Source organism: Larimichthys crocea, chromosome VII (genome assembly GCF_000972845.2).
Source record: "Larimichthys crocea isolate SSNF chromosome VII, L_crocea_2.0, whole genome shotgun sequence".
Classification (NCBI taxonomy): Eukaryota; Metazoa; Chordata; class Actinopteri; family Sciaenidae; genus Larimichthys; species Larimichthys crocea.
The window spans coordinates 27,213,257-27,239,008 of NC_040017.1; the positions used below are offsets into that span (position 1 = coordinate 27,213,257).

Below are 25,752 nucleotides of genomic sequence, written 5' to 3' on the forward strand. Positions count from 1 at the left end.
GGCTCTTTGTTGTTCTGTCTTAACACAGCCCTGTTTGTACTAATGTTTGAGCTTCTGTGGCTGATGTTGTTTCCTTTGTGTTCGAAGGTCAAAAGTTCCCTAACGCTCTCATTTCATGTTGCTCTCTGATCAGCTCATTAGCTCGACCTCAGCATATCTGTTTCCTGACCTGAAGCTCTTTGGAGATGTTGGTCATTACTGTGTAACCTTTCCTAACTCCAGCCTTCTTGGACTTGGACATAATTATCACTAACCTTAACGTCTCTGTAAAGTATCATATTGATGGTCAGTAGTTTTTCTTCTTATTTTAATCACAGTAAAAAGTTCCTGGTTCCATCCTCGGCCTGACATGCAGGTTCATCGGCTGAATGTGAGTGGACGGTTCTTTGTCTCTCTGTGTGTCCGTCCTGTGATGACCTGACCTGTACCTCGCCTCTCTGCCAGTGTCAGGATCAGCTCCTGCCCCAGTGACCCTGACAATGATGAGTGCTTATGGGAAATGATCGGAGGGATGTCTTTGTGTTTCTCTCTCATTTTTTTGTCTTAAACATATTTAGGAGATGAAGATCGAGACCTGTGTCAGTCACACTTCATGACTCTGAGTCATTATAGTCCCCTAACCTTAGACCTGGGCACCACAGGGCCCTGCTACCTGCCATTTAAATAGAAACAGACACAGTAACTGTATGAAAACATATGATGACACTGTGTTTAGAAAAGTCTAAGCGGCTGAGTGGACAGGTGACAGCAGCAGCTCTACATCAGTCTGAAGTGTTTCTGTTGGTGATGCTGGGAGGAAAGAAGAGATGATTTCAGGAACACACAGTGATGTTCAAGAGGAGAAGAGTCTGATGACTGTAATTTAGCTGAAGACGGAGCTGGAGACAGGCAGCTCCATTTCACAGCTATTACCAGCGCGTCGCCTGGTCGTCCTCTGAGGACAGACAGACACACTCAGACAGACAGATCCATTTACAGTCAGCATCAGAGAGCAAAACTTCCACACAGCTGAGTAAATCAAACAGTCCATCTCCTTCAAATCTAAAGGTCACCTGACACACTGACCATGTTCAGGTCAGTGAGGAGAAATGAAAACTCGTGTCGATGCATGAAACACGGTCACAGACTCTGTGTCAAACGGATTCAGTAAAGAAACTATATTTGTACTTCAGTGTGTCACTCAGTCTGTGTCGTGAACAGACTGTCAAATGTTGAATCTCTGTGGAGCTCACAGGTACAGTACAGGTGCTGCCATGTATCAAAGTATTTTGTGTTCAGCAGGAACAGAAAGTGACAGACAGGTGAGAGGAGGCTGACAGACAGAACACGGTCCAGAGGCCGACGGCTAGATCCTGTCAGCCCGATTTATTGACAGAGGAAGAGGACGAGAGATATATGGAGAGACAGACAAGACAGACAGAGAGAGAGAGAGAGAGAGACGAGGGGAGAAGTGACAGAAAGAGATGATGAAGCAAAATCTTTTAGATCTGATTTTGATGAATTATCATCCACACTTCCCCAGTAATGAAACGAACTGTGATGGGACGCATTTCTGATTATTGTTGCTCTGATGCTTTGGATCACTGTCATCCTCATATTTATATGCAGCCTGTTGGTCAATCTGGAATGAAACAGACAAACTGCGTCTGCAGAGCAGCAGAGTCCGAGCTGTCAGTCAGCTTCTGCATCCGTGCGCTGTGTTGTCATGAAGCCAGAGGACCAGAAACAAACATGACTGCTGTGATAATTAATTGTTCCTGTTATTAAAAAGGCTCTTCAGCAGCTGATGTGAGATTCTCACTGCATTTGAACACACCACAGCAAATGTCGAGATCATCACGCCTCAAATCTCGAGGCAGCTGACTCGTAGATTATTGTTGCTCCTTTTTTCACATTTTAATTTCGAGTTTTCTTTTCTGCTTCATCAGCCTCAGTGCATGCCAGATGAAAGGCAGCAGCAGCAGCATGTGTTTTGGTGATATTCAGACGTCCCCTGTGTCTCAAGAACATTTGGAGATGCAACACCTACATGCTTCACACCGCTAACGAGATCTGCTCCTTCAGATCCTCTAATGTGTGAGTCAGGCAGGACAGAGACAGAAAGACGGGGTCATGGAAAAACAAGGAGCTGAGCTGGTGGACGGGATGGCAGGACACAGAATATGATCTAGGATAGATTTATCACTTATACATTAACACCCTCCACACACACACACACACACACACACACACACACACACACAGTGGTCGGTCTGAGGAGGCTGCGTCTTTAATGTCAGACTAAACACAGCTAAAGACTTCTCTCCCCTGTGACAAACTCTTTCTGTCTCAGTTTCTCCGTCTGAAGTCTCTCCAGCTGCTCCAACTCCCTCCATCAAGCTCAAATAGGCCAGTGATTCGCCTGTGTGTGTGTGTGTGTGTGTGTGTGTGTGTGTATTATCCCTTTGTCTCTGTCTCTGTGTTTCTGTTTGTTGTCTCCATGTCCCCCCTCTCTTGTTACGCAGCCGTCCTCCCTCTCATGTCTCTGTCGTCCCCTCTCAGCCTCTCACTCGGTTTCTCTGTCACTCGTTCGTTCATCTCATCCTCCCTCGCTTCCTTTCAGCCTGTCACGAGCGACTCAAAGGGCTTTGTTTCAGAGCGCTGCAGCCTGACACTGAATGGCACTCGGTCTCTGTCTCAGCATGCACACATTTAAACAGATACAGATACATACAGACTCACACATGCACGTGTTACATGCTTTATATCAGTTTAATTAGTAATACACAACATTCAGTCGTTAACAGAGACTCAGTGTGCTTTGAAGACTTTTGAAGAATGCACAAGTAAGTGGCGTTTAATTATCAGAGTTTAATTACATTGAGAAAAGTCACTAAGAGTGTGTTCAGGTCCAGGTTACTCAGGATGATGCACTGACTTCACTGTCCAGTTTTCTGCTTCATTTTCTGAAAAAGAAGTTTGAAGATTCGTCGTGAAGTTCAGTGTGGTCGCTTTGCTCGTCTCCATCTGGCAGTCGTGTCTATGTGACATCAGGCCACCTGTCAATTAAAGCGTCCACACTCTTAATCCTGCTTAACTTTAAGCCTTAATATAATGTGAACAGGTGAGTTGTATATAAATTCACCCTCAGTACAGTTGTCATGAACGGGGAAATTAGCTACAGAGACCAAAACTGTTTTTTGTACCAGGCTGTAAACATGTTTATTTCTGCTGTGAAGTTGGACATTTGGACATGGGGACTTATGGAGACTGACTCACTTCTGGAGCCAGCCTCCAGTGGATGTTTGAGTTACTGCAGTTTGTCGCTAGGTCTCTATTCAAAGCTTTTTAAAGCAGCTACAAAGAAGTTTAAGTCTGTGCTGATTCTTGTGGGCCCTGAAGTGTTTCCACTTCCTTTTTCAGTTCAAGGATAATCCAACAATCCGCCCGGTGGCAGGCGTTAAGAATCCCAATATGGAAAAAGGAAATGTTCTCTGTTTTATGTAGGTCACAGAGAGGCATCAGTGTTAAACTGAGACTCAGTCATGACGATGCATAAATCACCACATTGTATTTAACAAACAGAAAACAATATCATAAATGTATCTTTATTTTTGGAGATTTTAATAATTTGAGTTATGAATCCAAGCATGACTCAGCACTTCATGGACATCATACAAACAGTGTGCCGTGATGCAGAGCGCCCTGTTACCTGCGGAGAGATATTGTTGAACTTTTTGGGTTATCCAGAACATTTGACCCACTTTGCCCGAGTCACTGCTGTGTATCCTGACTGCGAGTCTGAAGCTGCACGAGGCTTTTCTGTGACAGGAAGGAAACTCACACAAAGTAAAAGCAGCACACACACACACACACACACACACACACACACACACACACACACACACACACACACACACACACTGCTGGGATTTAAGCTTACTGAGGGGTGACATGTTGTGTGTGTGTGTGTGTGTGTGTGCGGAGTGTGTGTGTGTGTGTGTGCGGAGTGTGTCATGTTATAAAGTTTAGAGAAGCGGAAGGGGAAAGATGTGGATGCGATGAGCCGAGATGAGATGAAGTGAGATGGAGGAATCACCAGAGGACCTGAGCTCGTCTCTGCAGCTTCAGCTTTACCTCCATGATTGACAGCCGGGGGAGCTGGGACACAGCCAGAGCTCATCGCAGGCGTTCTTTTGAACTGAATTCACTTTTTTATTTACCCAGAGAGTCAGACACACAACACAAAAATGCTCTTCTCTCTTTTAGCACTGTCATTGTCAGCTGAACCCAGAGAAGCACAGCCCTGTTTAAACAGAGCAGCTGGCCAGTTACAGGATAAGACTGCTGTTCAATAAATCAAATGAAATTAAAGCAAAACCAGCATTTGTGCTCTGAAAAGTCTGCGTCACACAGCTTATGTCTCTGTGCCATAGGACTCTGCTATCATCCATTAATCCAGCGTTATTAATTAAAATCACACAACGCTTTACGGCACTAAGTCACACAGCAGCAACTATTTCACTGATTCTGGTGAAACTGGATCATATTTTATGGAGGAAATGTTTTCTGGTTTTCCCTCTGATGTCCTCCGGCTGCTCCGCCTCTCTCCGACTCTCTGTGATTTACAGAGTTTATGATGGACAGTGAAGTAAACTGCTGACAGCTGTAGCTGCTGTTAGCTCATGTTAGCTCAGTTTGTTAGCTGGGCTGTGAGGGAGTGTTAGAGTGTGTCGTGTTTGTTTGGTCCACTGAGCCTACAACATACACTGAATACAACTAGTGAACTCAACATTCACGGACTCGTCTGGGACCTGGTCTGGTCTTCTACTAGTGTTACCAACACAGACAGAAACAAAACCAAACACTTCATCACTGCAGATCACTGAATGACTGATACAAACCCAGAGATGATGCAGCCTTCAAAGGACACACAGACAGTTAGCGGAGCGACATGTTGTAAATTAGATCAAACATGGTGAAACACATCACACACACACACACACACACACACACACACACACACACATGATACATGCAGCTCCCTGTTAGACAGAAAACTCACATCAGCCAACAGACAATTTTCCACTTAATTAACTTGTGTTCAGATTTGCATAAATGTATTTCTATGAAGTGCAGAATAGCTGCAGTGTTCTCATTAACATGCAGTAACTGCTGCTTTCATACCGGGTCAACACAGCAGAGCCACTTCTCGTCTCTAAGTGCTTCTGGTAATGGAGCCGGTTTAAAACAATGGGACCAGAGCGATAAAAGGATGGAGGTTCAACACCAAGCAGAACAGTGACGGAGGTCAGATCAGAACAAATTAACCACCTGACCAAATGTCATGAGAGACCGGAGATGGAAACGTACAAAGGCTGCTGTACTGTCTGTGTGGAGTTAATCCAGCTATTATTTTTCCTTTTGTCAGCTCTGTACTCGTTATAATTCACTACTTTGCCTTAATAACATTTAATTAATTAAAATTCAAGCTCAGTCCATGTATTTATCAAGTATCTGACAATCTGAAGTACGACTAAAAATAGATGAAACACTTTCACTCTGAATCGTACATGTTCTACAGATGTGAACGTTTGGTCCAGTTTGGATTCATTCTCTTTGACACACTTTATAAATACAGATCTTGATGAATGAAGCCATAACACGTTTCAGAATTGTATCCACATGAAAAGATTTCTCATGGTTCATCCTGAAAACAGTCAAATCCACATTCAAAGCCCGTCTGCTCAGCCTGTTGCTGCCTCTTCTGCTTCTGTGCTCGTCAGTATCGCTCTTAACTCAAAACTGCCAGACTGTGCAGGTTTCCACCGAGACGTCCATAATTTATGACTTTAAACAAGCTGTGTGTGTGTGTGTGTGTGTGTGTGTGTGTGTGTGTGTGTTTCTGCGTTAGAGTATAATAGATATACAGATGGTTATAAAGTGTGTGTGCAGATTTCATGTTGAAGAAAAAAAAGCTTTTGATTAGTCAGATATTTTGTGTGCATTTGGTGGAAATAGACATTCCACAGCTACACACAGGTTCAGACGTGATGAGTAATTCTATTATTGTTTGAAAGAATGAGCCAGATGTGCTGCAGAGCAATTACTGGTAACATTATTTACTAGTCCAGCAGCAGTCAGCCCAGCTCGGCGTCTGTCTTTCAGCCTTTTATTTCACCAAGCTCTCACCAACCACTAAAAGTCAGTCCCACATTTACTCTTGTCCGGCGGCTTCTTGCTCGCTCACTCTCTCCTTTTCTCTTCTTAGCTTCCTCCGTCAGCGTCCTCTTCACTCTCTTCTCCTCTGCCATTATGTCTGTAGAAGCTGCTGAGCCATGGTTTATTGCTCCAGTTCTGGCACGACACTGGCTTATATGATCCAGTTTCACCACCAGAGGCTCTTTTTTAATTTCAGTCGCCAACAAATAATGTCCTCAATTCAAAGCGTGAGGGTTGTTTCACTCAGTGTGTAGTAAACTGTTTTCTGTGGACGGTGTAGCTCTGTGTGTTTGTGAGGCTGCTGTCCACCTCCACAGCCTGCAGAGAGACTCTGTTTTCTACCATTCATCATCGTCTGTATGCACTGTGAACACTGCAACATTAGTTTATTTTGGAGAAATTAAACCAATAAAACATCCAAAGCATGTATTCATATTTGTGTTAGCCACTGGATGTCCTCATTAAATAATCCATCCTATGAGCTGAGTTAAACTTCCAGATGACTGACAGGAACCAGCTCATGACTTGTAAATTAAAAAAAGCTACAGGGAGCACTGCTCTCACTGACACACTGATGTTTGCTATGATTTGATAGCAGGGCCATGCTATCAATAGTTTTTATTGTTAAAAGAAAATTAAGAAATAATTTGACAAACATGAGGCCTTATTTAGTTTTTAATTCTCTGTTAATTATTTTAAACACGGGACACTAATAAGAACGTTGTGATCTGGATGTCGTTCAGCATGTGATGGATCCATTGTTGTTTACTGACACGAGCTTTGAACTGATGTTCTTTTGAGATCAGCCAATCAATCAACATCATCTCACAGAGGCCCTGAAGACTAACCTGCTTCATCAGACTTGTCGTCCACTAAAGGTCCATTGACTTGAACTAAAATCGTTGCTGCGTTCACGTGGAGCCTCGTGCAAACAGAGCTCAGTGATGTTTAATGACCTAATGTTGTCATTAGCCCAGTTTACTGTAGCTATGGTTCATCCTGGAAGTCTGGAATGTGGACGACCTCTGGCTCGTTTTAGTGTCTCATTAAATTAATAAAGACTTTGATAGACTCTCAATGAGACCGAGGGTGTGTGTGTGTGTGTGTGTGTGTGTGTGTGTGTGTGCGTGTGTGTCCAAGAGGAACAAGTGTTTATGTGTGACTTTACACAGTCACGTGTGCACAGATGTCTGCAGTCCATGTCTCCCGCTTTATTTTTTCATACTCTTGGTTGAGAACTTATTTCAGCGTGCAGAAGCTCGTTAGCTCTTAATGAGCTAGTTGCCAAGCTGTGTTGGTGAAACCAGCTAAAGCTAACATCGGAGTTCCCTCCTCCACCTTTCCTCCATCTTCCCACTGGTCGTGCCTCAGAAAGGCATCCCGTGGACTGCACATGCATTTTATTAGAGCTGTTTGCAGGTGAAGCATCATAAGACATACAGTGTGAACCCACAGGATGTTCAGTTACCTTTGCACACCTTCATATCAAAACTCAACAGAATCTGTAAATGTTGGACTATAATTTAAACTTTCCTTATTTATTATCTCTGTAGTCTTTAGTTTCAGCTGTGTAATCACAGTCATGGCTCCAAACAGGAAATATTAGGAAGAGAAGAGCGGATCCAGAGTTACTCCATCTTCCACTAAATCAGCTCTGGTTCTGCTAGAAATAATCTTCTAATGAGGAATAAACCTGCCTCCTGTGTAAAGTGTCTGAAGCTGATCAGGGTCGACCTGTGCTGCTGCTGCTCTAATTTATCATGAATATCAGACGGAGCCTTTTTAAGCTGCCCTGATAACAAACACCACCTGCCCTGCTGCCTTCATGAAATAAACTCGCCGTAGACTAATCAGCTTAATGAAATGAAGAACAGACAGCCAGTCGACATGTCTTTACTTCCACATGACGGACCGCGTGTTTCCTCTCACATTATAAATATAAAACGTGTTTTCCTGGGATCACTGAGGTGAGCGCTGTCGGTGAGGCGGCTGCTGCAGGGTCGACCCATGAAGCTCATTATTTTTAATTAGCCGCACCCTCTCAGTCTCGTTACAGCAGCCCACACAGGTGTGAAACTCGAGGCTAGAAGAAGTATTATTCTGACATGAATATGGGTGTTCAGTATTAATAGATGTGCTGCTGTGTGATTTAAAATAAAGTTCTGTGTTTGGATGACTTGCAGTGATGAACTGAAGTGGAATAAAACAGCCTGTAGTCTGGATTTTATAACTACCCTCATTTTGTTAACGGAGGCCTCGAGGTGCAGACTGTGCTCATCAAATGCCAACGTTTGTTAAATGTTTGTTTGGCATTTGTTTTTTACAGCGAGCATCGTGCTGTGGATAAAATCGACCTTTAGCTGCTCTGAGCTGGTGAAATAGTTTAATTCTCGTCTTCGATTTGAAACTTAACGTCTCTCCGTCCGTCCGTTCCTCTCTCCTCCACTGCCAGCGACTTCCAATCTATCTGTCAGTCCAGCCTCGCATTCATCCACTTTGTCTTCGTCCATCATTTAGTCTTCAGTCTGCACTCGGCACAGGTCATTACTCGCTCTAAGTGCACATTTGGACCTGGTTCTCGCGGCCCCAGCAGAAAAACCTCTTTTCAGCGTGCAGCAGAGCCAGCGGCTCGCCGAGGATTCATGACTTCATTTTGATGTGGGCTGAGCGCCAGTCAGACGGCACAGAGTTTTATTTAGTGCGGGCCAATACAATAAAAATGAGATCAAATAAGAGATTTAACTGCTGCTGTCTCAGCCGTCAGCAGATGTGATGGATGGAGAGGTGTGAGGATGGAGAGAGGTGATGGAGGCCAACTTGAGTTTCCATAACACCGGTTTGAGTCAGGAGTGTGCTAACGTGAGATAAGACGAGTGGATCGGTCCTAACCGGTTACAGCACACTTTTTCTTTCACTCTGCTTATTCTCCACTCGTCTCTCCATCCTGCCGCGGCCATTCATCCATCTGTGCATCCATCTCCTCATCCACCCTGGCGTGAAGGCCTCGGTCTGTCTGGTCAGTTTATCACTCCATTTATTCTTTTTGTGCTGACTGCAGCCGAGATGGTTGGCTCACACAAGCTCTGCTTTATCAGCAGGGAACCATCTGTAAGACCCTCAGCAAGGAGGAGGAGAGGAATAAAGGGGACGGAGGAGGGGAGAGCAGAAGGATGGAAAGGAGAGGGGAAGAAAGGAAGAGGAGTGGAGAGGAAGGGGGGAAGAGAAGGAGGAGGCAGGAGAGATGAGAGGAGGAGAGGGATGGAGAGAAAAGGAGGGGAGAGAAGCAGGAGATGAGGAGATGAGTGATAGAAAGTGATGAGGAGGAGGAAACAGTGGTTGGGGCTGGCAGCTGATTTGTTTTAGTCACTGTTGTTCGTCTTCTTCAGTTTGAACTTAAAGATCTGGTCTCAGTTCAGTTTTCTCAGAGATCGCTGCAGCCTCTTTAGTCATCGATGCACCGCAGCGCTCTGCTGCTCAGCATCGATTTTCTAATGATTTTGTTTTCAGACTTTCAGTGGCCTGACTCCACCTTAAAACACACACCTGTAAATCAGCCTCACACAGTCTGAGGGTGGCTGGTGGTAAAGTCGGCTCTCTAACTCTCTGAGTCTCCTCTGACTGTTTTATCCACAGGAGAACATGCACTCAGTATGTTTGAGCACAGGGAAACACAGAAACAAGTTACATGTACCAAGGCAGTACCAGAAACCAGCTGAGTTGAGTCTGAAAGGCTCCTTTTTCTGCAGGTTTATACTTAGTGAAGCATTTGGATAAATTACTCTATTATCTTTTTAGTTGTGAAGCCTTTATTGCACAAACATTAACACACATTGTCATCATCAACTCCAGGAAATAAGTTGTTTCACCTGAGTCTAGTCTGTGTTGGAGAAGCTGTTAATCATTTTCACATTGGCACTCTTATTTTCACTCGTGAAGAAAACACTCACACTGCCGAGGCCCGCTGACACTCCTTCAGCAGAATAACCCGTCCTGACCAGTTGTGAGATTGTCGACGTTCGGTCAGCGCTTTCTTCACTTGTCAGCCTGGACTGAGTGTAATGGTGTTAAATGCTCCCAGCTGATGTGTGGTACTTTTGAAATGAGTCATCTTAATGCACCTCAACAGCACTGTGACATGGCAGCTGTACAAATGCAGCATGAATGTTGAGCGTTGAGTCTTCACATCATAAAAAATGTCTGACAGGAAGTGTGTGTGTTCAGGAAAAAAGACTTTTTCTACATTTGCATGTTCATTAAGTCGTTTATACATGAAGGACTGCAGTGTGTGTGTGTGTGTGTGTGTGTGTGTGTGTGTGTGACTGTGTGTGATCAGCCCCATGGTGTGAGCTCCTGCAGGTGTTACTGGGAGTGTCTCATTAGCTGCTGGGTAACTGTGAAAGACCACGACCACCAACTGGTAATCTGTTAGAACACACACACACACACATACACACACACACACACACACACACACACACACACACACACACACACAGAGTCTGACTGTACCATGGACTTCCTGTTTCGCCCTAACTGATGGATTCATGATGCTGTCTTCATACAGTTTGGCCACTATGTCAGATCGGCTTCAAAGCCTGGAGCCATCAGGCAGTGGATTAAATACTCAGTTTAAAGGCTCAATAAATGAGTCATGTTAACGATGCTGCCTCTGATTATCGAGCCGCGCGGTCACACGCATGTCGACAGTTTGTGTGTCTGGAATTTTAAAACTGAAGTGGGTGGCAGCCGCCATCTGTCTGCCAGGGGACGCTTGTTTTTGGACGGGAGTTAATTGGATTTTTATTGTTTTAATTTTGGAGAGACGAGGTGGGCGTGCACGTGTCTCATCATTCAAATGTGCTGGCTCTCGCTGGATTCACACAGATCGGCTTAAACAAATATTCTCATTAAGAAAACATTTTTCTTATCTCAGTGTTATTGTAAACTGAATGTAGAGCCTCTCTGTCACCGGATGTGATGATTCAGGAGTATATTTGGCACCTTCTTACGAGACAGAAATAGTTTCCTCATTACTCCTCAGAATGGCAGCAGAGCTGCAGCAGCACTGGATTGTCCATTCACCAGTGATTGAGACGCTGTCGACTCCAATCTGCTTAAATTAAATTCTCCGTCCTCGAGGGAGCCGTGATCGTGAAATTTAAGCTCCGTCCTGATGCACCTCGATGTGGTGATCCTTCATTTTCTACACACACATTTAATTTTTCATCAAGTGATAAAGTCCGATAAATCTGAACTCTGTTTTTATTTAGAAAGTAGTTCGGTTGTCTGTGCCTCCTTATTTCTTGACTGATGAGCTGCTCGCTGTATTCTTTGTGGTTGCAGACGTTAGGTCACGATCAGAACAGCTAACATGGATTGAACTGAATTTTTGGGAGGCAGATTTCACAGACAGCCACATGTCTTCAGAAGGCTTTCAGAATACTGGTTGGTTAGTCAAAGATGATCTGTTCGCCCACGGTTCACTGCAAGAGAGCGACGTTGCAACTCAAGGACGTAGTTTTACAACGCTGAAAATCAACTTCCGATGTTGGTCACTTGTATTTTTGTGCAGGCTGCAAACTCTGTCATCTTCCACATGGACGTTCTGCTGCTTTATACAAGAAATGAAACAAAAAGAGTTTAATTTACATGGAAACTTTTCAAGGATACTTCCAGTTGAACTCAACAAAGATTCAGGATTTTATTTTTTGTCTCACTTCAGACTCACAGTGGAGTGTTTCCTTTGTTCACTGTGCTGTAAATATTCCAACATCTTTGAGTACCTAATCTGAGTACCAGCCATTTTGTGAGTGCACTACAGACTGAAGCTGGCTCAGAGTATCGTGTGAAACTGGAACGCAGAATTAGGCAGCCATGTTGGACCCCCAGTGAACAGCCAGTTTCACAGTGATCACAGTTTCTGTCTCCGTGTTTTTAAAGGGAGGTTGTAAAACGCCTCTTCATACGTGCTTTGCTCTATTTCTGTCAGCGCACACTGCAGGAGCCAGACATCGTTAGAAAATACCTTTTAATGTTTTCACAGACAAAGAAGCACTTTCACCGTGCCACTTCTTTGATGAAGCCCGCTGTGGGCTGCAATGCGTACGTTGTTTCATATGATTAATGTTCATCCACGAGTTCAGGAGCCTCGTTATGTCGCTTTCCAAACACTTATCTTTTTTATGTTTTATTTCATTTCTGTGCTGCTCGCTTTGTTTCCGTGTGGAACGATAATCTACACTGAGCTTTTTTTTAATGACATTCTTCCTGACACCGTCTGACTCGTTCTGCTGCACTGACTCAGCTGGTGTTCATGTATATTGAATCAAAGCCTGGATTACTTGCAGTGGAGCTGCGTATGTGAAGCCTACAGTGTGTTACTAACAGTGTGTGTGAATGCTGTTGACCTTGTTGGTGGGGAACAGGTGGGCCTGCTTAGACCTGATGTCTGTGGTAGTGAATAAGTTGTGCAGGCTGCATCCTCTTTGACTTTGTTTTCTCTGCAGGGAATAAGTAATAAAGGTGTGACGTTAAAGTTGAACTACTGGCACTCTCAGGGCTGAAATATGGAAGAACTCAGGTTGGGGTTGGTTTTGGGCATTTTCTGCTTTATTATTAGTGACAGCTGGAGAGAGGGATGGTGAATTCAAGGTAGAGAGGGAGGATAAAATGCAGCAAAGGATCTGGCAGGCTGGAATCAAACCTGTGTCGCTGCAGTCAGGACCTCAGCATTGATACAGTGAGTTCACGCTGCAACAGGTGAGCTCCTGTGGCACCCTGTGCCTTTGGTTTTTTGAAATGCATCTTCCGAATTTGGCCTTGAGGAAGTGTTGAGACGTCATCACGGTGGCTGCTTACGTCTTGGCCTGCAGCTCTCCTCGTGCTGCTTTAAACACAGTGTGTCGGTGCAGTGAAACAATCCTCTTCAAAGCTGCTTACAGAAGTTCTGCGTGTCTGTTTTTACCTCTATGTTCAAATAAAATACCGACAACAGAGTGCATCCTCTTTCCATAACAAGACTCGTGCAGATCAGAGTCAGTGCGCTCTGATCGCCCCTGAGGAAACCGCACGCTCACTTTTCACAACCAAAGTCAGCGGCGTCTTTCGTTGACAGGATCTTCAGATAACAGGATCACTGTGCCGTGTGCGCCGGCTAAGCCTGTGTAACATTGGATAACATGTTTGCATCATGCCACATCCTCCCCTGTGCTGTTGCTGTGGCGATAAGAAGAAGTGTGTCTTTAATGCCTCAGAGGGTTGAGGAGGTAACGCACAACTGAGGCTGCTGTCTACATATCAATAATAGAGTTAAAAAATAGATCGAGGCTCTGAATGCAGCACAGCCGGGTGCTGCGTCGTCTCTCTGCATGTTGATGCCACGTTGGTGCGTGTCGGTCAGCATGACGGGTAACCCCGGCTCAGCCTGGCTCCAGGTAACGACAGATTCTGCATTCAGAAGAGATTTATTTGACATGAGACTGATCTTATGTTCTCCATCCAGCTTTTCTGCTCCTGACATCCAGCTCGTATCCTCCTCCTCGCTTCAGCATGGATATTCAGATCTTTTGTGGCAGTGATTCTGACCGAACTGAACATTATCATACCCCAAATAAGTTTAATGAAGTTTAAAGGTCCGGTGTGTGTGGGATTCGGGGGCATTTGGTGATGTAGTAACTGATTGTAACCCCCTTGCCTCAGCTTCCCTGTCCCTGTCTGTGGGAAAAAACTATGGCAAAGACATGAAACATCATAATTAGAGCCAATGTTTAGGCATCTGTAGATATACAAGTCTCATCCTAATGTAACAAAGTCATAATTATTCCTATTGTCAGGTGATTATACTCATGAAAACATTATCCATGTTCCATTTCTGCCCCTTAAATCTGACACACTGGACCTTCAGACCTCCAGTAGAAGCTTGCTCATTAATATTGCCAGAGTATCATGCTGGAGCTCTAACATGGCCAGAATATGTTGTTCAAGCTAACCTGAGCCAAGCCTGCAGGAAGCGCTCTGAGCTGAGCGCTGAGTTTGGTGCCACAGTCAGAAAATGTTTTTCTTCAAGCATAATTTTAATGTTGTTATTAAAATAAAACATAAAACAATGCAGGATTACAACAGTTCTCAGTTTAGCCACAAATGTTCAAACATTTTCTATGTTGAATCCATCCTCGTGTTTCACACACAGGAAAAAAACAACTTCATGTTTGCAGTTGCGTCATATCTGAGTCATCCAGAGAAAAGATTTGGATGTGCTTCCTTAGATGGATTTTCAATACTAGCGTCTGCTGACACCTCAGTTATAAAATTCGTATTAGAGTGTCAGCGCATGCTGCAGTGCAACAATCTCATATTGGATCAAACCCGCCTTTCGCCTCCGGCCACTCATGCATGCATGTTTTTTCCATTTTCCATTCCCATCATCCAATTTATTCTTTTTTTTTCCATCTCCTTGCTTCATTCCCAGGACAGCTGCTGTATATCCACAGCTACTTCCACTGTTACATGGTGTTTGTTGCTCAGGGGCCCTTCAGCAGTGTGGACAGCTATTGATGGGCTCAATTGCAGTTGCAGCACACATTGATTGTAAGAACTGTAACCTCCAGGTCCAATTGAACAATTATACTGTAAATAAGGTCACATAAACAGCACACACACACACACACACACACACACACACACACACACTGTATGCCATAGGTCTAGCGGGACCTGCAGACTGCAGTTAGCTCCTATGGAAACTGGAGCCTACAGGCCTCTGCTGCACACACATGAACGGTATGGAAAATAAAGGAGCGTAAACAAATGTATTATTCATACATCACTTCCTTTATTTCCAAACTAATCCATAATGCATTTATTTCTTATTAACCAATGAGAAGGAGCGGATGAAGTCAGGTGTGTTTACGAGGTGTTAAATGTGTTTCTGCGTTTTGTTCTAAAATATTCAAATTAATCAGTTTTAATTATAAACACATGTTTTCAGTTTGAGGCCAAAATGCTGAATAGACTGCACGCTCAGTCTGCTGAGGACGCACTTTTCACAAGTGTGTGTGTTTGTTTCCTGACCTGTTAGTGCGAGGGTGAGTGGTGCATGGAGGTACAACATCCTGATGAACACGGCACCTGCTGAGAGACCACCTGGACTATACAGACCTGCCTGACCTGACACACACACACGTATTCACACACACACGTTTGATCGAGGGTTGTCTCAGGTGAAGGAACAGATTCATCAAGACAACCGGCCAAGAGTTTGTGCTGCTCACACATCGTGTAGTTTAAAAGCTCTAGTGAGCATTAATATCAGTACTAATGATAGCAGCTATGAAAGACTTAGAGAGAGAAGAGTTAGTGAAGTTTGTGTGAGGTCTTTATCACGGTCAGTGTTTGACAACGGACGGCACACTCCTAGTTTGGAAACGCAGTCAGGAGGACGTGAACAGAAGTGAAGAAATCACATCTGTGGAAGATTTTAGTTACCTTCAAACGATCACTATCAGTCTAAGTGTACACTGTGATTAGTGTCTCAGTCTTAGCTTGCTGTCTGACGGGAAACAGAAACTCACAGCAACTCTGTTTCTGTGAGTTGAAATTTCTGCTTTTGTCAAAGACGTCTGAAAACGTCAGAAAAGTCTAAAGTAAACTTTGTCTACAAACACTGTCACACATTTATCAGTCAAAAATATAAAATATTGTCTTCATCCAACTTCTTAAATTGTCCAAACTCTAATCTAATCACATGTGCTAAGTTGCTTAGTGATGTAGCCTAACTCGCTCATGTAAGGACGACAGTGTCAGGATTATGTTGGCAGTATCAGTACAGTGTTAGTTTACTGGTACTGGCTGTGGTAGCTGACAGTGTAATGATCTGAAGCTGCAGTAGCAGCAGTGTCAGTGGCAGTAGACGAGTACACAGCAGCAGTAACAGAAAATACTGACAGTGGAAGTGCCGTCAGTAACACCGTCAGTAATACTGTCAGTAGTAGCAGCAGTAATCGTGACAGACAGTATTCAGTATTCATTTAAAAAATAATGAACGCTGCTCCAGTTTTAATGTTTCATTATTATTCTTCGTCTGTCGTATGAGAGTCCCCGGCGTTCCTCCTCTGTCTATCCTTCTATACTGTGCCGTCTCTTTTTTTCAGTCTCTCGTTCTCTAACTTTCATTTAATGTATTTTTTCCAGAGCGCTCGTGTTTTCTGTTCTGCCCTTCCTCTTATATTACATGCCATTTCCCCAGAGTGCCTGTGTTGTGTCTGAGTTACAAGCTGAAAGATTTATTACAGCTTTTTGTTCATTTGTTCTTTTTACCTCTGCCCATCTCTCCCTCCGTCTATCTGTCCATCACTGTCTCTCACAGGCCTTTACAATGATTTAACCAGCTCCATCCTTTCGTCGTCATCTCTCTGACTTTATGTTTCATTGCTGCTGTGTTATTTCTCTCCGCCTCGCGCTGCTCGACAGTCCTCTCATTCATTCCTCTCCTTCGAGCCTTTTCATCCCAGCACTGCCATCTGTCTTGGCACAAAGGTCTAAATAATGTATTCATTCAAGAGGAAGCCACTGCTGTCAGTCAGTGAAGGTGGCAATGTCGAGCCAAAAACTCTTCTTTTATCTGATTCACTTATTCTTGTGAGGAAGTTTGCATCCTCTGCCCGGTCAGAGATGATTAAAGATGGTTATAGAGCTAATTCTGGAAACTCCATAATTCACATATAGGTGAATATAGGTGAGGTAGTCTAATGCATCAATCATGATAAAATATTCAAAGATAAAATCAGACATGCCTCCTGTAGATCACATTGTGCACATATTTAACAATATATGACAAACGATGAAATGATCATTGCTTCTCCCTCGAGTGTGTATGTAGACTTGAAGCAACCTCATATCAATGTCCGTCTTTTTCAGGTAGTTCTCAGGCTTTCAAGGACTTTGCTGTCTTTGTTTCATCCACCAAGAAAAAAAGTCTTTGCTTCATGTGAGGCAGTCTGGACTAAACCGCTGAAAGTGTGAAAGCTGAAAGTGTGAGGTGTGGAGTGGATAACTCAACACATATTTTTTACCTGAATGTCAGAGGATAAAAAAAATCACCTGTCAAATCTCTGAAGGCGAAAACAAAAAGTCTCTCTGATAAAAGACAAAACAAAAAGAAAAACCCTGAAAACCTCCCAGCTCGGTGCGACACCTAAAGCAGAGCTCCATCGGTCACGGATGCTGTGGTGATGGTCAGAACCGCTACAGCTGGGATATTTTATAAGAATGACACATTTAGTCTTAGATAATGACTGCACGTATGAAACCAATTTACTGCCGAGGCTTTTCATTATCTCAGAACATAACAATAAATATTTCTGACCTGCAGCGATCAATTCAGACCTGAATCAATCCCTTCACTCTGGAGCCGCTCTGCAAAGAGCTGAGAATACATTTTGGCTCTGAATGGATGAACAAACTCCTAATTTTGAGGTCCATAAGCTCGACGTGATGCTCCTTTATAGATCTCATACAGTGTGTATGTTTATGTTGATGCAGTGACTTATATGCTGAGAACGCGTGTGCAGCGGTGTGATGAGTTAATCGCAGGCTGCACGTTGTGGACAGTATCACACGTGTTTGACATGGTTCATTCTGTCATAACATCATTTGGATGTAAACTAGCCTTGTCTGCGCCCTCAGTGATTTTAAATTGAATTTTGAATACCCATTGATAGAACGCAAAATGAATTATGTAAATCAATGCTAAGCCACCCTTTGCTAATTAAACTACATGATATAGGCACACCCTCCTCAGACCCTGCCTCCGTATCTGCCTGTGTACCGTATAAATCCAGTTTATTCACAGTCAGTCAGGACGTGACCTGCATGTTCCTCCCCTCACTCTGGAAACTTAATCACACACACACTTTCTTTTTTTTTGGCCTTTTCAAGCTTTATTTCTGACCGAGACAGCTGACGAGTGACAGGAATGTGGAGAGAGTGAGAATGGGAATGACATGCGGGAAAGAGCCAGAGGTCGGAATCGAACACACAGCTTTCTAACAATATATATTCAATACAAACATCAATACATTATTGAAGCCTCGTTATACATCTTTCATTGTTAGTGACAGGTCGATCTCCGTCCCAGTTACGCTCAAACTCCTTTACGCCTTACACACTACAGAAGTGCCACAAACTGCAGTTCCTCTAACGTCCACTGGAGGCTGGCTCCAGAAGTGAGTCAGTCTCCATAAGTCCCCATGTCCAAATGTCCAACTTCACAGCAGAAATAAACATGTTTACAGCCTGGTACAAAAAACAGTTTTGGTCTCTGTAGCTAATTTCCCCGTTCATGACAACTGTACTGAGGGTGAATTTATATACAACTCACCTGTTCAGGTTATATTACAAGTCATCGAGTTTTCTGTTTAATCACACTTTGATAATCAACTGATTGATTTTTGTCGCTGAATCTGGAGCCTCCAGTCAAAATCTACTCTACATTCTGTGACAAGGTGTCATAATTTGAATTTATGGTCACGATTCGATTCTCAAATTTAACACAGCTATTCCATTCATTTTCAATACTGTGACACCCCTTGCTGTCACTTTAATATGTGAAAGTCCTGCTAAACCAACCATCAGCCACAATCACTTAAGGTGTGTTTGTATGGTGCTGACAGTGATGAAAATGAATTCACAAAGTTGCTGACAGAAGGACGGGAAGGGAGTGTGAGAACGAGCAGAGAAAAGGAGCCAAATGAGGAAATAATTAGTTATGAAGTGGCACATTGTGGAGGCACCTACAGTGTCGAGCATCTTGCCTCTGTGTGCATGTTGGAGGCAGGATGTTCCTGAGCGAGGTGTTCAGTGCACCTGACTGTGTGATGAAGTGCCTGCTATCAGCAGGATGAATTTAAACATGATTAATCTGCGTGTTCCCTCTCTCATGTTACGGTACAGTCACTCTCACACAGAATCACACTCGTGCACAGAACAGTGTTGTTCTGTTTTTATTCTGATTTGTTTCAAGTTTAAATTAAACTGTAACAGGGTGGCTACGTGACGAGGATGAATAGCAGTCAGTGGTTCGAGTTCCTGCTGGTGAAAGTGAAAATAAATGAGAAAAGATGTGATTTCAGGCTGGATTTAAAAGTATCGCCGGAGCTCACTGCCTGAATGTTTAATGGTAAATTATTCCAGAGAAGCAGAGCTTGCTGGGTAAATGCCCAACCACCAAATATGTTCTTATTAAATCAAATAACTGGCATCAAGGGAACATAAAGGATGTTATATGGAGACATAAGGCTGGAGATAGAGGAAGCCAGTCCATTTAAAGCTTTATAGGTGAGGAGAGGATTTTTAAAATCAGCTATTACATGAACTGGGAGCCACTGCAAAGATTTTAGTTCTGCCTTCATATGACCAAATCTTCAGGATCTTGTGACTCTGAAATGTAAGAGAGGGATTGAATGTTATTCCTAGATTTTATCATTAGGTCATTAAGGTTGAAAATCTGTAAAAAGCAATGTGGATTAGTCTGTCTGGCTGGATGTGTGTGTATTCAAACGCAGGAAATGATTGCACATGTAGTGATGGACTCCTACCAAGCGTGTCTCATTGGCTGTTGTTACAGGAACATAGATTTGTGTGTCATCAGCATAGCAGTGATAGGTTATGTTGTGTTTTTTGGAAATGTGATCCACAAGCAGCAGGTAGCCTCAAAACAAGAGTGGGCCGAGTACGGATCCCTGTGGAACACCACATTTAACCTGAGAGCCAGAAGACATAGTACTAATATATGCAACAATTTGTGTTTATTAATTAGGTTAGCTGAACCAGGAGAGTCTCTGCCCTCCATGTGGATCAGCTGTCACATTTATGACACGTAAAAAACATTAACAGACTTAATAGATTTGACACATGCAGCGGCGAGTAACAGAAGGTTCTTTGTTCTTCGTTTAGATCTACAGTACATTTGCTTTCACAAAATCTTATTCCTGGGTTGACTGAAGGCTTCCACAACGAACAAGACAGCCAAATAAAATACATGGTTTGTAATTATAATGGCTTGTTTCGCGTCGCATGTGCCAGATAAGACCGTGTAGTGTTAGAGACGCTGTGACTCCAGGCGGGTGAGCGTCACTCAGTGTGACTGGAGGATTTATTGTGTCTGACAAATAAAGGAAACGATTATGGACTCTGGATGCATGTTCGTTGGCTCAGGCCACACCCAGGAAGACTGAATCCCATACGGTCAATACAAGTCTTATTTTCTCTCCTCGTGAGCATCCTGAAATAAATATAAAGTGGAGATTAACACGGCCAGTCCCTCATAAACAGACCATAGTTCATCCATTTAAAGCAGCCTCCTTTAAACTGTACAATCCACTGAGGCCTGTGAACAAATCAATGATATTTTTGTCTCTACACTCGCTTGCTTTTCTTCTCACTGTGCACTTTACAAGCTCACTTGGCACACAAACCCTCCTCGGTGTTTTTGGGACAGCAGACATCAGAGAGAATCCGTGACAGCAGCGTCAGAGCTGATTGGATTTATCTAGAGCAGCTAGCAGAGAGAACAAACACGACTGTAATTCAATTAGTGCCCTGCCTGAGTGTATGTACTGGATGCCAGATAATGATGGTAGGAAGCAGATGGCCATACTGATTTCACTTCTCTCTAAAGCTATTCTCTTTCTTTCAGATTCAAACATGAGCTGCTGCCTCTAATGTTTTCTGGAAAGACTAACAGACTGATGTAGTTTCAATGTATTGTGTCAAATTTAGTTGAATCCTCAGTATTTGTATATTAGGACTCGTGTTCATGCAGTTCAGCATTGGTACAAATCAGCCAGGAAAGTGTCAGTCCAGTAAAGTAGTCTTTAACGCTTGGCAGGCCTGTCGCTGTTATTTGTCCCTGAATGCTAAACATGCAAATAGAAAACCAAACTGTCCTTTTGTTTGTGTATTTTCAGTTTGACCTTTTTATCAGAGAGCACAATGCAAGGCAACACGAGTAAATCCACAGAACACAGATAGAAGGCTTGAATCTCCAGAACAATAAGAGAAAGAATAAGGCACAAAGCCTGCAGGCAGATTAGATTTGTTTCCTCAAATCAGATTTTTGAGACAGACTGCCTGCACTGCGGTTCACTATTGACCACATCAGAGTTGTGTTTCTACATATGACCAGCCTATATGCATGGAAGAAACACAGGCCAGATGACAGGATGGATCTATCACCGTCCACCACGGGCAAACTTCAAACCAAACAGACTCAGACTGACCAAACTCTGACTGAAAGCAGCTGAAAGAAGAGTTCAAACATCGCTTTAATTCAGAAAAGTGTGCCACAGACGATCCACGTCTTTGCCCATCTTCAGAAACCTGTGGATGACATGACGGACACAACGTCCATTCTTTATACTGTCTATACTGTCACACACACCTAGTGTTGCTGCAGCTGCCAGTAGCTCCTCATAGGATGCTGACTGGTCCATGACCTGTGTGTTTAGACACAAGAGCATAGCTGGAAGTCTGACACGGTGGATTCTCGAGTTATCTTGTAATTGCAGCTGCCTCACATAGTTAGATACAATCTGCATATGCCAGAAAACCAAAACCAAAACAGGCAGTCAACAAATCATAAGAGGAGCGTCTTGAGGGCTATTATCATGACACTCCACACCAACCCTCTCCCTTGCTGGACCTCATATTGAATCTTGTAAATTGGATTGTTTGTGGTTGTGGATGTGGGAATTGAAATGCTCTGATGGCCTGAGCTCATAATGGACGTGCAGCTGGTTTTATCTAATGGACGCGTAGTAACCACTAAAACAAGACAGAAAAGCTCTTTTTGTGCACTTCAGATGAGGAAATGAAGCTCTTGTTGTTCTCTGTGGAAGTGTTCTGGTCATTTACTGCTCTGGTCTCGTGTTAAAACATCAGCACGTCAGAACTGGAAGTAACAATGTGCTCCCACCAAAGTGGACCTCAGATCTCAGCGAGGAATGTGGAAGAAATGACCTGCCCTGCCTTTCATTCATCTTTAAGTAATTGTGGACCTCAGCACTGAATGGACGCTGAAAGGAGAGAGAGATTTTCTGACTGACCTCTGAAGCAGTGTGCAGATATCCAGTGGGAGAAAAATCCTCAATTATCCGTCCATTGTGTGTCCTTTTTAATAAATCTATCTCTTCCCTCTCGGTCCACCTCGCTGGTTAATAAATGAGCTCTGCTACATGCGTGACAGCTCGGTGTGCAGTAATGTACTGCTGCTAAAAGGTGCAGTCTGAGGTCTGGCCCTTAACCAGATAAGAGCTTCTTTGTAGAGGGCTGGTAATTGACCAGTCATGGGTTAAGACCAGTGGCTTGTTCTCCACACACTGAGTAATGAGGCTAAGATGAGACTCATCAGGCTTTTGTGCAGAAATAGATTGATTATTGTAAATCCCCGGATTTTAGGGTGTCAGGGTAATGTTTATTACCCCGCAAGTCATCTGTAAACTGGCGGCTGATACTGTCTTAGCCCCTAATAAAGGTGACATTTCTGACAGGCGCTGTCATCGGACAGACAAAGAGAAGAAATGAGGACGTTAACTGCTCACACGTGATGTAAGTGTGAGCACTTTAGGTGCTTTACCTGGAAATGTCACGTTTCCTTGGTGTGAATACATTTCAGTGCACGGTGTGCAGACTCTGCTCGTGCCTGCTTTGTTGATTCTTCTTATCTGCCACCTGTGAGGATTTGGGATGTTTGTGCTGGAGCTTCTCATGAGCGTCGTGTAAATGTCACAGAGTATTAACAGACACAAGAATAGCTTTGGTGGCAACTTACAGCAAACTCTATTCCCTATTTTCTGCTGATCACACCATAACAACATGGCTGTATTTGGATTTGACTGTTCCTTTTTTATATAGATTATTGGGGTCAGCAAGACTAAACATAAACAAGCTATTATCCCTCCTTTGACGAGGCGAGAAGTGAGCAGCGCTCAATCTGCAGCTGCTGCTGGACAGTCCTACGTTAAACTGTGTGTCTGTATTTACGTGTCATACTGCGTACAGCTCACACATGGAAACCAAATTCATACACACGACTGACTACATCAATGTGAACTGCTTGACTTGTTAGAAGACTCACTTCCAATCAAATCATTAGAGTGCCGTTCAGGATTGCAGGCACTCGTTTTTTTCTCCATCCATCACCCGGCTCTGTATCCATATGTCTTGTCTGGCGCCTGCTGTGGCCTGTAAGTCACCCTCCGGACATCCTCACCGCCCCACTGTTAAAAGGATTTCTTGTCATTTTGATTCAGGACTTGTTCTTTTCGTTCTCAGAACGCCTGTTTCATCACAAACTGCTTTCGTTGTTCAGTTGTGGTCAAAGACCTGAAGATGAATCGTTGGAGATTCGTTGCTCAAACTGAATTTGTTGGATTGTGCTACTTTTTTTTTGTTGGGTGCTGTAAACATGTCTCTTTTATTTAGCTTGTTTTTATCTGGTGCTGTGGTGGATCAATGCAGAGGTGTCAGAGGTGATCAGACCTTTGTTCCATCCCTTCACATCTATAACATCTATCCATCTATCGGACCACCGCTCACATGCCGCTGTGTCTCCTCATTACTGTTTCTGTAACAGCGCTGTGAGTCTGGACCCATCGGCTCAGTGCTAATGGTTTCCTAAATGGCAGGTAGCATTAGATTATAATGAGCCTGAGTCCAAGGGCGAGAGTGTACGGCTCTCATTAGAGTTCTGTGTTGAACTTTTAATAGTCCTTTACCTCCTGGGTGGCTCTTGGTCTGGTTCTACCAGACTTGAGAGGTTCCTCTGTGGTTTGAAGGCAAATTAAAAGTAATGGAACGTTTAGCAGAAGTGTACAGCTGTTTGAATGCACGCCACAGCGACCAGCATCCATCACTGCCTGTATTTGGCTGACACTGAAGAGCTTATGTCCTCCTCTGTAAGTTGCTTTGGATAAAAGCGTCTGCTAAATGCAATGTAATGTAATGTAATGTAATGTAATGTAATGTAATGTAAGAACAATCATACAACACTGATCGTTTCTTGAGTCTTCAACTTTCTCTGGATCGTGGTTGTCACCCAGAGTGAGTTTGCTGTGCAGCCTCCTCCACTCTGTGTCACTTCCGTGTAGGTGTTGTCCATGTTTCACTTCATTCAGTCTCCCTTTATGCATTTATAAGTGTGTGTCTGTGTGTGTTTAACACTGCTGTGTTGTTACCTGGGAAGAGACTCTGTTTACTATTGAGCTGTATTTTATCTGCCTGGCAGGACGAGTGTGTGATCGTGTGTGTGTTTGTGTAGTTTGGTGTCCTGATATTGGTTTCTCTTGTTTACTGTTGCACACTGGCAATATTTTTGTGCTGCAAACGTGTGTGTGTGTGTGTGTGTGTGTGTGTGTGTGTGTAGGTGCTGGCAGCATTATAACGAGACGAGGGAGGCAGAGTGTGTGTGACAGCCGAAGAAAAACAAATCAAAACACATCAGATGTTGTGACTCTCTTTTCATTGTTGACCTCTCTCTCTCCATTCATTGTCTCTTTTCAATTGTTGCTCTGTCTGTCCCAATACACACACACAGACACACACACACACAGACACACACATACACAAACAACAGCTATAGTTGCTCATTTTGTCTCGTCACAGAGCAATGAAAAACAACTTTGTACAAGGCTGTGGGGTGTGTGTGTGTGTGTGTGTGTGTGTGTGTGTGTGTGTGTCCTAATTTCACCTTCATCCCTCTTCTCCTTGTCTTTCCTGCCTCCAGTCTGTTTGTGCTCTCTCTGTTGCCATAGTTTCTCTCATACATCATGACCGGCCTCTGATTGGCTGGAAGGTGTGTCAGTGTGCAGAGTAAACAAATACCCTCATGTTAAAGTATTTTTACTTACTGTCAGTTTAATCACGTAGACAGTAATCAGAAGATTCTCCACTTACCTGCACAGAAAGGTCCACTCAGTTACTGTAAGAAGACTAAATGCAGTTTCTCACTTCCAGTTGGTGATCTGTAACTAATTAGGTCTCTGACATCATCGTTAGGCGCTGTGGGACCGGGAAGAATCTGTATCTGTACTCGTTAATTACGGTATTCTTGTTTAGCAGACGGTTACAGGAAGCAACGATAACGCTGAGCTAAAGCTAATTAATGCGATGTAACACATGACATGAGTGAGCCTGTCGCAGGACTCTGCTCACGTGAACATGACTCATGCTTCTGTTACATTTTGGTTTTTGTGCAGAACACGTTACGTCACTCACTCAGTCTGCATCCTGTGTCAGTCGTGTCCAGAAGGCCTCAAAATGTTTGGAGGAGACTGTGGCTTCTTCGTTCTGACTCTGGAGTCCACTGAAGATATTTTTACTTGCAGGAAACATTAACTGAGTGTTGAGACGTTGGCAGAACTTAGTTCATCATGAAGACATTCTCTCTGGTTTGGTAAACAGTCAGATGCAGGAGCTCCTTTCAGTCAGTAATCATGTTCGCTGTGCGTACATAGAGTAAGCTGCATCTTTACAGTTAGGGATGGTGTGTGCTGCACA

General features: G+C 43.6%; 1 protein-coding gene across 5 annotated transcripts in view; it reads left to right on the forward strand.

Annotated features, from left to right (window-relative positions):
• slc8a2b (solute carrier family 8 member 2b) overlaps positions 1 to 25,752 on the forward strand; it is a 117,909-nt gene that overhangs the window by 13,918 nt on the left and 78,239 nt on the right. For 2 of the 5 annotated variants that reach the window (XM_027280169.1, XM_019265563.2), the window contains exon 1: positions 2,692 to 2,825. The exons of the other annotated variants lie outside the window; for them this stretch is intronic. The gene's annotated coding sequence lies outside the window, so the exon portion shown is untranslated. Of the gene's footprint in view, positions 1 to 2,691; positions 2,826 to 25,752 lie in introns of those variants that run through there. 5 annotated transcript variants of the gene reach the window in all.